General features: G+C 51.4%; 1 protein-coding gene across 1 annotated transcript in view; it reads left to right on the forward strand.

Moving 5' to 3' along the window:
* The first annotated feature begins 2,612 nt into the window (after positions 1–2,612).
* Positions 2,613–10,356, forward strand: part of ZC3H7B (zinc finger CCCH-type containing 7B) — a 53,885-nt gene continuing 46,141 nt past the window's right edge. Inside the window, exon 1 of the mRNA XM_029204946.1 lies at positions 2,613–2,826. The gene's annotated coding sequence lies outside the window, so the exon portion shown is untranslated. The remainder of the gene's footprint in view (positions 2,827–10,356) is intronic.

Here is a 10,356-nt window from a genome sequence, read left to right on the forward strand (position 1 = left end):
CAGGCTCTTGGGGGTAACCAGTGATACATCCAGATTTAAGATATCCATATCACGATGCTGTGGTCTTACAGAGGGATGAGGCTGGGACTGAATTCTGTCTCTACCTCTTTCTTAGTCAGTTAACTGCTTTGTGTCTGTTTCTTCACCCTGAAATAGGTAAAAACAATCTCTACCTTACAGGGTTTGGGGGAGGGTAAGAGACTCAACATGTGCAAAGTGCTTGACTCATAAGTAAATAAAAAGTCGTGGCTGTTACTGCTATTTCAGCTTTAATGTGGGGACATAGGGTAACCTGTTGGTGCCACCTTTGGGGCCTTTCTCTCCAAAGTACCACCACCTCTGGTTGGGGTCTTGTAAGGGCCCAATTACCATCTCAGGCAGCTCAGATAGTTTAACTAGTTGATACCAAATTCAAGAGGTGAAGGCAGCGAGGGGAGGGCTGGTGACCAGCTGAATCCTCCTTAAATGATGGACAGTCCTCATTTCTTTTTTTTTTTTTTTTTTTTAGTTTCAGCATGTGGGATCTGGTTCCCTGACCGGGGATTGAACCCAGGCCCCCTGCACTGGGAGCGTGAAGCCTTAGCCACTGGACCACCAGGAAAGTCCCTCCAGTCCTTTTTTAAGGATATGTGTTATTCCACTGGCAGCCTGGGATGGTGGAATCACCACACCTTTTACCAGCTAGTTCATTTGAGGCAAGATGCTGTAGTCCAACTGGCCTCAACAGCTTCATCCATAAAATGGGAGTGATAATAACAATGGAACCTAATCTGATAAATTGTCATGAGTGTTTCACTATAAATTGTACAGGAGGTATGGAAACGAACATTTATTCATCCCCGTGGGCTAGGCACTATACTATATGCTTTACAGCTATTATTTAATTGTAGTCCTTGAAACAAAATTTATGTTGATTAGGTTTTCTCATCCTTATTTTACCAATGAGGAGACTAATGCTGCAAGATTGCCTGGGGTCACACAGCTAGCAAGTGGCAGAGCTGGGACTCCAACAGACCTTGGTCTTTCTCATGCTGCCTCAGTGACAGCCCCACCGTACCACCCAGGCTCCCTAAATTGCCAGGCTCATCCTGTGTATGCCTTTAGCCCACGGTCTTGGGACTATTACAGGTGACCTAGCTGTGCTTGTCAGAAATACTAAATCAGAATCTCCGGGAGTTCCCTGGTGGCTTAGTGGCTAGGATTCTGGGCTTTCACAGCCGTGGCCTGGGTTCGATCCCTGGTTGGGGAACTGAGAGCCTGCAAACCGCAGGGTAGCAAAAAAAAAAAAAAAAAAAAAAATCTCTGAGGTGGTGGGAGGGGTTAAAGGTTTTCATTTTAAACAAGGCCCTCCTCGCAGTGAGTCAGAAGGCCATTGGACTCTGCTTTTCGTTTCTGGACATAAATGTCCATCACCCTAATGCCAGAGGCTGCCTTTTTGTTTATTAATCTTAGAGTAGTGAGGGGAGAGATGGCACCCACAGAAGGAAAAGTTTGAGAAATTCCAGCGGTGCAGGTGTTTTTTACCCCTCTTTCAAGGCTCCCTTATGGTAGATAGTGAAAAGTGTGAGAGGCCATGTAAAGCATACAAGCTCTGGAGTCAGAACTGCCACCTTGGACAAGTTGCTTAATCTCTGAGCCTCAGTTTTCCATTTGTAAAACAGGCATGCTAAAACCAATCTCCCAGGATTATTGTGAGAATTAAATAGGCAAACTGTGCCAGTTTCTGGTCCCTCCTAGCATTTACCACAGCGTGTTTAAAATTTATCTCAGCGATGTATCTCCAGTCCCTAAGATTTTCTGGCACAAATGTGGAAAAGATAACATTTGTAAAGATAAAATCTTTACAAATCTCACAGCTAATCCTCAATAAATAAATTAATATATATATACACACACATATATAGGTACATATATAGGTATATATATGTACCTATATACACATATACATACATATGTGTGTGTGTGCGTGTAAAATGAAGAGGGTAGAGAACTCTCAGGAATCCACGGGGCAGGTGGTGGTAGGGTGGGATGACACCGTATTTGGAATCCGAAGCTCTGGATTCAAATCCAACCTGGACCTGGCCAGCTCTGTGTCAGTGCCAGGATGCTGACAGCCAGTTTCTCCTTTGGTGATCTCCCCTTACCTTCTGGGTCTTCTAAGCAGCCTCAAATCCTTTCGGGAAAGATCCCATACATACAACAACAGTCGAGGGAGGTCCTGATTCCTCTCTGAGCCTTTGGTCCTTATCCTTGAAAAGGTCACAAGGCATCTAGGGTTTTGGGGAGCCTTCATTGAAAGCATCTGGAAACCCCGGGGGGCTCTTTACATACATGAGGAAGGGCGGAGGCGCTGAGTTAGAACAGCATCAGCCCAGAAATGCAGAATTGCCAAAAGAAAAGCCCCAAGAGGGAAGGACACTTTCTAAGAAGATAAAGGTGAATTCCAGGCATGAGCTTTCCAAGGGGAAGGGGGACTTCCCCGCCCCCTCCGCCCCCAGGTGCTCAGCCCGCGCCGCCCACCCCCGGCGCCCGGCTAGGGGAGCCGCGCTCTAGGACCCGAGGAGGAAGAACTGCTGGGAGACGGTGCCTCCAGCGGGTGCTGCCGCGAGCGGCCGGCCGAGGGGGCTGGAAATGAAAGTAAAGCTCTCCGGAGCCACATGGACGGAGCTGCCGGGGCGGCGGCGCCGGGAGCAGGATGCTGCCGCCCGTAATTAAATAGCATTTACTCTTATTATTACTAATAATAATAACGTAATCATACCTCTAGTCATAGCATACCATTTATCGGGCTCGGCGCAGGCCCGCGGGGAGCGCAGCCCGGCCGAGGTGAGTGAGTGCTGCGCGCGGCCCGAGCCCCGCGGGGCAGAGGCCGGGGCCCGACCGCGAACCGGCGGCCGGCTCTGGAGGGCTCGGGGCGCCCGGGGGCCGCGCCGGGCTGGGAGGAGGTGCGGAAAGCCCTGGCCAGGCCGGAGCTGCGCGGGGACACCCGGAGAGTGCATTTTGCAAAAATGAATAGTCCCCCAACCCCCCTTTCCTTCTTTTTGGGGCTCCCCCTCCCGGCCCCCGTGCCCTGCCCCAAAGTTTCAAAGTTATTGTGCTGCCGGGGGCACCTGCCGCTGGGAGATTTGGCTGCCTCTGCAACCCCCCGAGGGGTGTCTTGGAACTAATTGCGTGGGGGGCTCTCTCCTGGGCGTCCGAAGCTTTGGGGTGTGCGGATGCTTTGCCGGTTCCCGCGGTGGGGTTCGAGGCGATTGGCGGGGGCGTCGCTGGCAACGCGCCCCTTCCTTTTGTGTGCGCCTTGGCCCCGCAGCGCCGGGAGTTGGAGGGACCGCAGCCGCCGACGGGCCGCCCCTGCCGGCTGCGGCGGTCACGCGAGCCCGGGGATCCGGGGCCTGCGGCCCGGCCCGGGGGAGAGGGCGGCAGGAAAGGGGGGCGCGGTCTGGGGGGTGCATTTCCGGTCGCGGGATCAGTCCCTGGGCTCAGGCCTGCGAGGGGTCCGTCGTCCTACCAGGGGCGCACAGGGGCTGCGGGGGACAGCTCCAGCGCCTGGGGGGCGCCCCCGGGAGATGAGTGCACGCGAGCCACCCACCCCGGCCTCGGACTCCCCTCCTGCCCTCCGCGGGCCTCAGGGACTCCTCCCGGCCTGCTCCTTCCTTTCCCCGATTTCCTCTTAAAATCTGTCTGGCTCGGATATTTATAAGGTGCCCGGTTTGGGGGTCTTTCACAGAGACAAAGCAGTATTCCCAGGGGAAAAAAATCAGGATTCACTCTGATAGACTCTGATGGGTGTGATACCTACATGGCATTAATGGGTAAGAATAGGGGCTGGAGAAGGAATGGAGGGGCTGGAGAAGGGGCCTGGGCCCAGAGTGAGGGACTGTGGTGTCCACATCAGCTTTGTCAGGGATTTCATTTCTCTGGGATTGCTTACTGGGACTTTTGTTTCCTGGGTACAACACTTTGAACTCCAACTTCTTAGCATTTTCCTCAGTGCCTGCAATTCATCCAGTCCCATGAAAACAGCAGAATGCAGATCCTTGGATTTTCACACAAATGTGATAATTATAGTACATTTAGCAGCTAGTGGACACAAAATTCTAGCAGAATCTTTAATTCTACTACCAAGACTTAGACCCCCTCTCCCCCCACATACTACCATACCCACCTTGGTCATCTTTCCCCATTTTCACTTTCCGTGGAAATTGGACTGCAAGCTAGAAATGATGCCCAGCCAATCGCAGTTGGAATAGGTTTGTGGTGTGGGCTTCCTTGAGCTGGGAAGGAGAAACCTGTGTCCAGGAGGGCTGAGATCTGAAGGTAGGAGAGAGATTTTATGAGCCCTGAGCTGGGACGAGGTTCCATGGATGCTGTGAATTCTAGGCTGTTGGCTTTTTGTTTAGGATGAACAGTTAAGAATGTGGGTTTGGGTGGATTATTTGGGGCTAAGAGCTGGGCTCTTGAGTCTTAGGTATAGGAAAGTTGAGGCATCAGTAGGTTTGGATTTGAAAATCTGAAAATAATAATCCCTTAAATAGCACTTTTTAGTTTATAACAAAAGGGCTTTCACATATGCTGGCTCATCTGTCCTCCATAGCAACCATGTCAGCTCGACATTTTTCAGTCCTCATTTTCCAGATGAGAAACCTGAGGCTTAGAGAGTTGAAGGTTCTCCCTGGAAGGTCACATAACAGAGCTAGGATTCCCACCTGGTTTTCTGCCTCCAAATCTTCACCTTCTCCCAGAGTCCTGGCTACCTTAGCAAGTTACTTTTCAAGCGCTTCTTGTGAGCACAGTGCGATGCTGTGTGGCAGGCTTGGGTTGAGTTTGCCACTTAGAGGCCGGTTGGGAAGAGAAAGTTAACTAGCGAACCAATGAGAGAACAAGGAAATGGTCAATACTAGGGTCAATGCGGTGGGAGTGGAGAGAAGAGAGAGCTCTCAGGGTAACCTGGAAAAGTTAGGGAAGGCTTCCTTCGGCAGGTGGGTCTTGAGCTTGAAAGAATGGGGATGCTTGGCTGGGGTGGAGAAGAGGTAGGGGATTCTGGGCTCACGACAATTGCTTTCGCTCTGGGAGGTTGACGTACATTCTGGCTAATTCTTACAGTGGCTCCTTGAGGGGTGAGCATTATTATCTCCATCTCACAGCTGAACACACTGAGGAACACATGATTTATGTGGCTGGCCCAAGATCACCTGGCTGGATTTGAAGCCAGTCCTGGGTGACTGTTAAGTGTGCTGCATGGCGTCAGAATTGGACCACCTCCATCCCAAATATGTAGAGAAGAACAGAGACCAGGACAGTTTGAACTGGCAAATGTTCCGGGGGTGGGGGCTTAAGCTAAAATGTCAGCAGGCTCCCCAAGGCCAGGGATTTTTAATGAACCGGCCCTGTGCCCCATGGCCTCGCAGGTACTCTCAGGAGGTTTCTGGAAGCCTGACTGCAGAAGGCAGAATGGTGGTGGAAGGAAGACTGAGCCCTGAGTGTGGAGATCCGAGTTCAGTTCCTAGTGCCTGCCAGTGCCTGGCTTGACGCCACGGAGGAGCTTGTGGCTTGGAAAGGAGAAAGATATGGATGATTAACCTGAGCTTCCCAAGGACAGGAACTGGATCTGATTCACCCTCTGTGTCCCAGGCCCCCGTGGAGGTGCCAGGAGGACGCATTCAGCCATTTTGTTGTCAAATTGAATTATGTCCCAGTGTAGAGGAAGAAGATTTCTTTTGCCCTGGGGGGTGGAAGGTCTTCTGAGAAGAAGTGCCATTTAAATATTTGAAAGATGGGTTGAGGGCTTCCCTGGTGGCGCAGTGGTTAAGAATCTGCCTGCCAATGCAGGGGACACGGGTTCAATCCCTGGTTGGGAAGATCCCACGTGCCGTGGAGCAACTAAGCCCGTGTGCCACAACTACTGAAGCCCACGTGCCTGGAGCCCGTGCTCCGCAATAAGAGAAGCCACCGCAATGAGAAGCCTGCGCACCACAACAAAGAGTAGCCCCTGCTCGCCGCAACTAGAGAAAGCCCGCGTGCAGCAACGAAGACCCAACACAGCCAAAAATAAATAAATACAATAAATTTTTTAAAAAATTAAAAAAAAAAGAAAGATGGGTTGAGAAAGGCCAGAGAAAGGGCATTCTAAGGAGAGGCACTGAGCTGGACAAAGGCAGGGTGGTGTGAAGTAAGAACAGGCAGATCATCTGGTACAGCCACGGTGCAGGTGGCAGGTGTGAGTTCAGGTTCACGTCAGGCTCTGCCACTGTGGTCCCTTGGGTTCTCCAGGCCCAAGTTTCCTTTTCTGAAAATGAGCCCTGAGGTTTGATGATGTTTGGTGGTAACCTCTGGGAGGAGCCCAAGTGCCCGGGGATCGGGACAGGAGGCTCAGATGAGAGGAACTAGAGGGGTTTAAAATTTTTTAGTAACTTAACAAACACCAATCCAGCAATTAGCTAGTGGCCAGCTGTCATGAGTGGTTTCTCCTAGATGAGCTTATTCAATCTTTATGATAGCCCTATAGGTGGGCGCTATAATTGTCCCCATTTTACAGATGAAGAAACTGTGGCACAGAGAGGTTAAGTGACATCGTGTAAGTGACAGAGCTGGAGGGCAAACCCGGGCAGTTTGGCTCTTGAGCTGGCCCAGTGGAGGACTAGGTAAGCCTGGGAGGGAGGGAGGCAGGAGGCTGACGGGGCTGGTGGTGATAAGGTGAGACAGCAGAAGGTGGAGGTATCCTCTGAGGAAGTCTGGCTGCAGCCTCAACTGGAGCCTCAGCTGGGGTTGATGAAGTGACTGCTACGTGTCAGCTCCCAGGAGTCTCCACAGAAGCCAGTTCCTTTCATCACATTTAATGGCCCATAGAAAACAGGCTCGTTTTCCTTTCTCTGTTATCACCAGCTATGGGGCTCCTTCCCACCTTATTTATTTCTCCTAGTAAGTCTGTTTCTTTGCAGGTGCCCTGATGGCTTCTGCAGGTGTGTTAGCGCTGTTTCCCCATCAGGCTGTGGAGGCGCAGAGGGAAGGGGCGGCAGCATTTCTGCATCCAGGAGACATCTCTAGTTGACTTCAGTTCCGTGGCAATTCCCGAGCCCCGAATCAGAGGCTGAGACCCGGGCCTGATGGTGACAATGGCAGTAGCGACAGCAGCCACCATGTCTGGAATGCGGCCGTGTGCCGGCTGTGTGCTTGTGCTTTCTGCGCTTTCTCTTACTGAATCCGCTTAACGACTCTTTGAGGCAGGAACAACTCTTAACAGCCCCATTTTGCAGATGGGGAGACTGAGGTTCCAAGATCACACAGCTGAGGTAGAGCAGGGGGTCAGAGGGAGCCAGGCCTGCTGGACTCCCGAGTCCGAGGTCTTAGGCGTCCTGCAGGAGAGATGCTGTCAAGCTATTTCAGTCTCCATGGAGCTCTTTTCTTATCTGTCTGGAAACCCTAATGATCTAACATTTGTATCGTGCTTTTGCCCACAGTCTCTCATTAATCCTCATGATAATCTTTCAAGGTGAAAGAGGTCTCTGTTTTTCAGAAGAAACCCAAGGGGCCACCCACCCCTCAGTTCTTCCTGTCTTGTCCACACCATGACTCAGAGAGGGAACCGGGTATCAGATTCCCTGACACTGAGAGCTGGGGTCAGCCAGCGAGAATCCATTGAGCACTTCCTTGAGGGCTGCGGGCAAGGTCGAGGCTCTGACCCTTCTGGGCTTTTCAGAGGCTCATCTAAGCTCTTGTTCTCTAGAGCATTCCATGTCATACCCTGTCCCTTTGCAGGCAGAGGAACACAGGGCAGGGAGTCCAAAGTCCTGCCTTTCGTTCAGTCCCAGCACACACTTGCTGCATGAGTTGGGGCACCATCATCCTGTCATTCCTGGCCTCAGTCTCCTGTTCTGAAAAATGGCCTTGCTGATTCAGTCCCGTCTGCCTCAGGTTTGCTCTGAAACTTAAATGAAGGAACTTTGAAAGCTATAAAGACCACCCGGTGTGAGGGCATGGTTGTGATTGCCATGAACATTTAATAACATCCAGAGTGTTCCTGAATCTTCTCTACTGCTCACCTTGATCCAGGCCTGGACCACTGCAGTAGCCTCCTAACTAATCTGACACCTTCCCCTCTTGTCGTCCATCCTCAACACAGCAGCCAAGTGGATCTTCTCAAGAGCAAGACCCTGTCACTCCTCTGCTGAAAACCTTCCAGTGGTTTCCTGGCACACATAGAGCACAGTGCTGGCTCTCCAGCTTGGCCCATGTGTAGCTCTCTGACCAGCCTCAGCCTGTCCCTTGCCCCTTCCTTCCTGCTTGGCCTGCCCTCACTTCAGTACTGCAGCCTCATTGGCCTTCTGTCTTTTCCTTGAATATTCTAAGTTTCTTCCCACCTCAGGGCCATTGTCTTCGCCATAGCCTGTGCCAGGTGTGCCCTTACCCCCCTCCCACGTTCCTGTGACTGGATCCTAATTGTCCCTTTTAAGTGCCACCTCCTTGGAAGGGCCTTCGCTAAGCTCCCAGCCCACCCCCCTCTCCATCATTCCCTGCCACGTTTCCTATTTTAGTTTCTTTGTAACTCTTTTTTTTTTTTTTTTTTGTGGTTCGCGGGCCTCTCACTGTAGTGGCCTCTCCCGCTGCGGAGCACAGGCTCCGGATGTGCAGGCTCAGCGGCCATGGCCCACGGGCCCAGCCGCTCCACGGCATGTGGGATCTTCCCGGACCGGGGCATGAACCTGTGTCCCCTGCATCGGCAGGCGGACTCCCAACCACTGCGCCACCAGGGAAGCCCTCTTTGTAACTCTTAACTGTATCATTACTTGTGCATTTAACACTGGCCTTTTTATTTGTCTTTCTGTGCATGGACCACAAGCTGTCCAAGGCCAGGGACTTCATTAACCTTGTTCTCCCAGCATCTGGCAGAGCCCATTGCACACAAAGGCGTCCTGTGGTTATTTGTCGAGTAAATGAATAATAGTAGCAGGGTGGTCCAGAGCAGCCCTTGCCAGAAAAGAGTGGCCTAGAAGGAAACTGCAAAGAAACTGGGGTTGACTGATTGAAAAGTACTTACAGGATAATTTTGAAAGTTGCCAAGTATTCTCTGATGGTGCCCCGTTCAGCAGAAACACAAATTTCTGACCTCCTCTGGGTGTGTGTGTGTGTGTGTGTAGGCGGAGGGGACTATGTAAATCTACAAAATAGTCTTGGAAGGTAGATATCATTAGCTCCATCTTGTAAATGACAAAAAAGAGGCTCAGGCTGATTCCCTGAAAGCTAGCATGGGACAGGGCTGGGACTGGAACCGGCTCAGGGCCCTCTGCAGAGCAGCCCATGAAACTCTTGGTGCCCAGGTGGGGATTTCTCCTCCCATGAACAGGAGCAGTGACTTCAAATTGCTCAGGAAAAAAAAAAAAAAAAGAATGGTAACCAGTCACTCTGAGCTCTGGACTCTGGGCAAGCTCTGTTTTTTTTTTTTTTTTTTATTTTTTAACAGTGAGCTTATGTTACTTTTCTAGTATATATATAAAAGACTTACTGTTTAAATGTCTCACTTTAGCAGCCTAGCAGGTGGGTCTTGGAGGTGGAGAAGCAGGAGTAGAGCTTGGGCCCCTGGAGAAAGATGTGGGTTTGAACCCTTCTGTGCAGTTGGGCCCTTAGGTTGTTGCGAACGAGAAAGACAAGATGAAGAAAGTAAAAGCCTCTTTGGGGGACTTCCCTGGTGGCACTGGGGTACTTCCCTGGTGGCACAGTGGTTGAGAATCTGCCTGCCAATGCAGTGGACACGGGTTTGAGCCCTGGTCCGGGAAAATCCCACATGCCGCAGAGCAACTAAGCCCGTGTGCCACAACTACTGAGCCTGCGCTCTAGAGCCCACGAGCCACAACTACTGAGCCCGCGTGCCACAACTACTGAAGCCCCTGTGCCTAGAGCCCGTGCTCCGCAACAAGAGAAGCCACTGCAATGAGAAGCCCGTGCACCGCAACGAAGAGTAGCCCCTGCTCCCTGCAACCAGAGAAAGCCCGCATGGAGCAACAAAGACCCAACACAGCCAAAAATAAATAACAAAAAAAAAAAGCCCTTTGGAACCAGAATGCTGTGGGAGGGTGGAGATTACGCTTTGCAGCTGACTCTTAGTTTGGCTTATAGTGGGGCCGTGGAGGGGGCCTGGGGGAAGTTTCTTGAACTTTGGTTTCTATTCAAGGTGGCCAGTTAAAAGAAACAAACTGCAGGTTGCTGAGGCCTGCGGGTATCCATTGCGTGTTCATTTCTGGACAGATGTTCCTGGTGGAGCCTGGAGGTGCCAGTACCTGCAGCCTCCTTCCCATGCAGCAGTGTGGCCTTGGGCAAGTCACAGATCCCTCCAAGCCTCATTTAAAAAAAAAAAAAAAAAAA

The sequence above is a fragment of the Monodon monoceros genome, unplaced genomic scaffold (genome assembly GCF_005190385.1).
Source record: "Monodon monoceros isolate NGI ecotype Baffin Bay Population unplaced genomic scaffold, NGI_Narwhal_1 Super_Scaffold_6, whole genome shotgun sequence".
In the NCBI taxonomy this organism is placed as follows: domain Eukaryota; kingdom Metazoa; phylum Chordata; class Mammalia; order Artiodactyla; family Monodontidae; genus Monodon; species Monodon monoceros.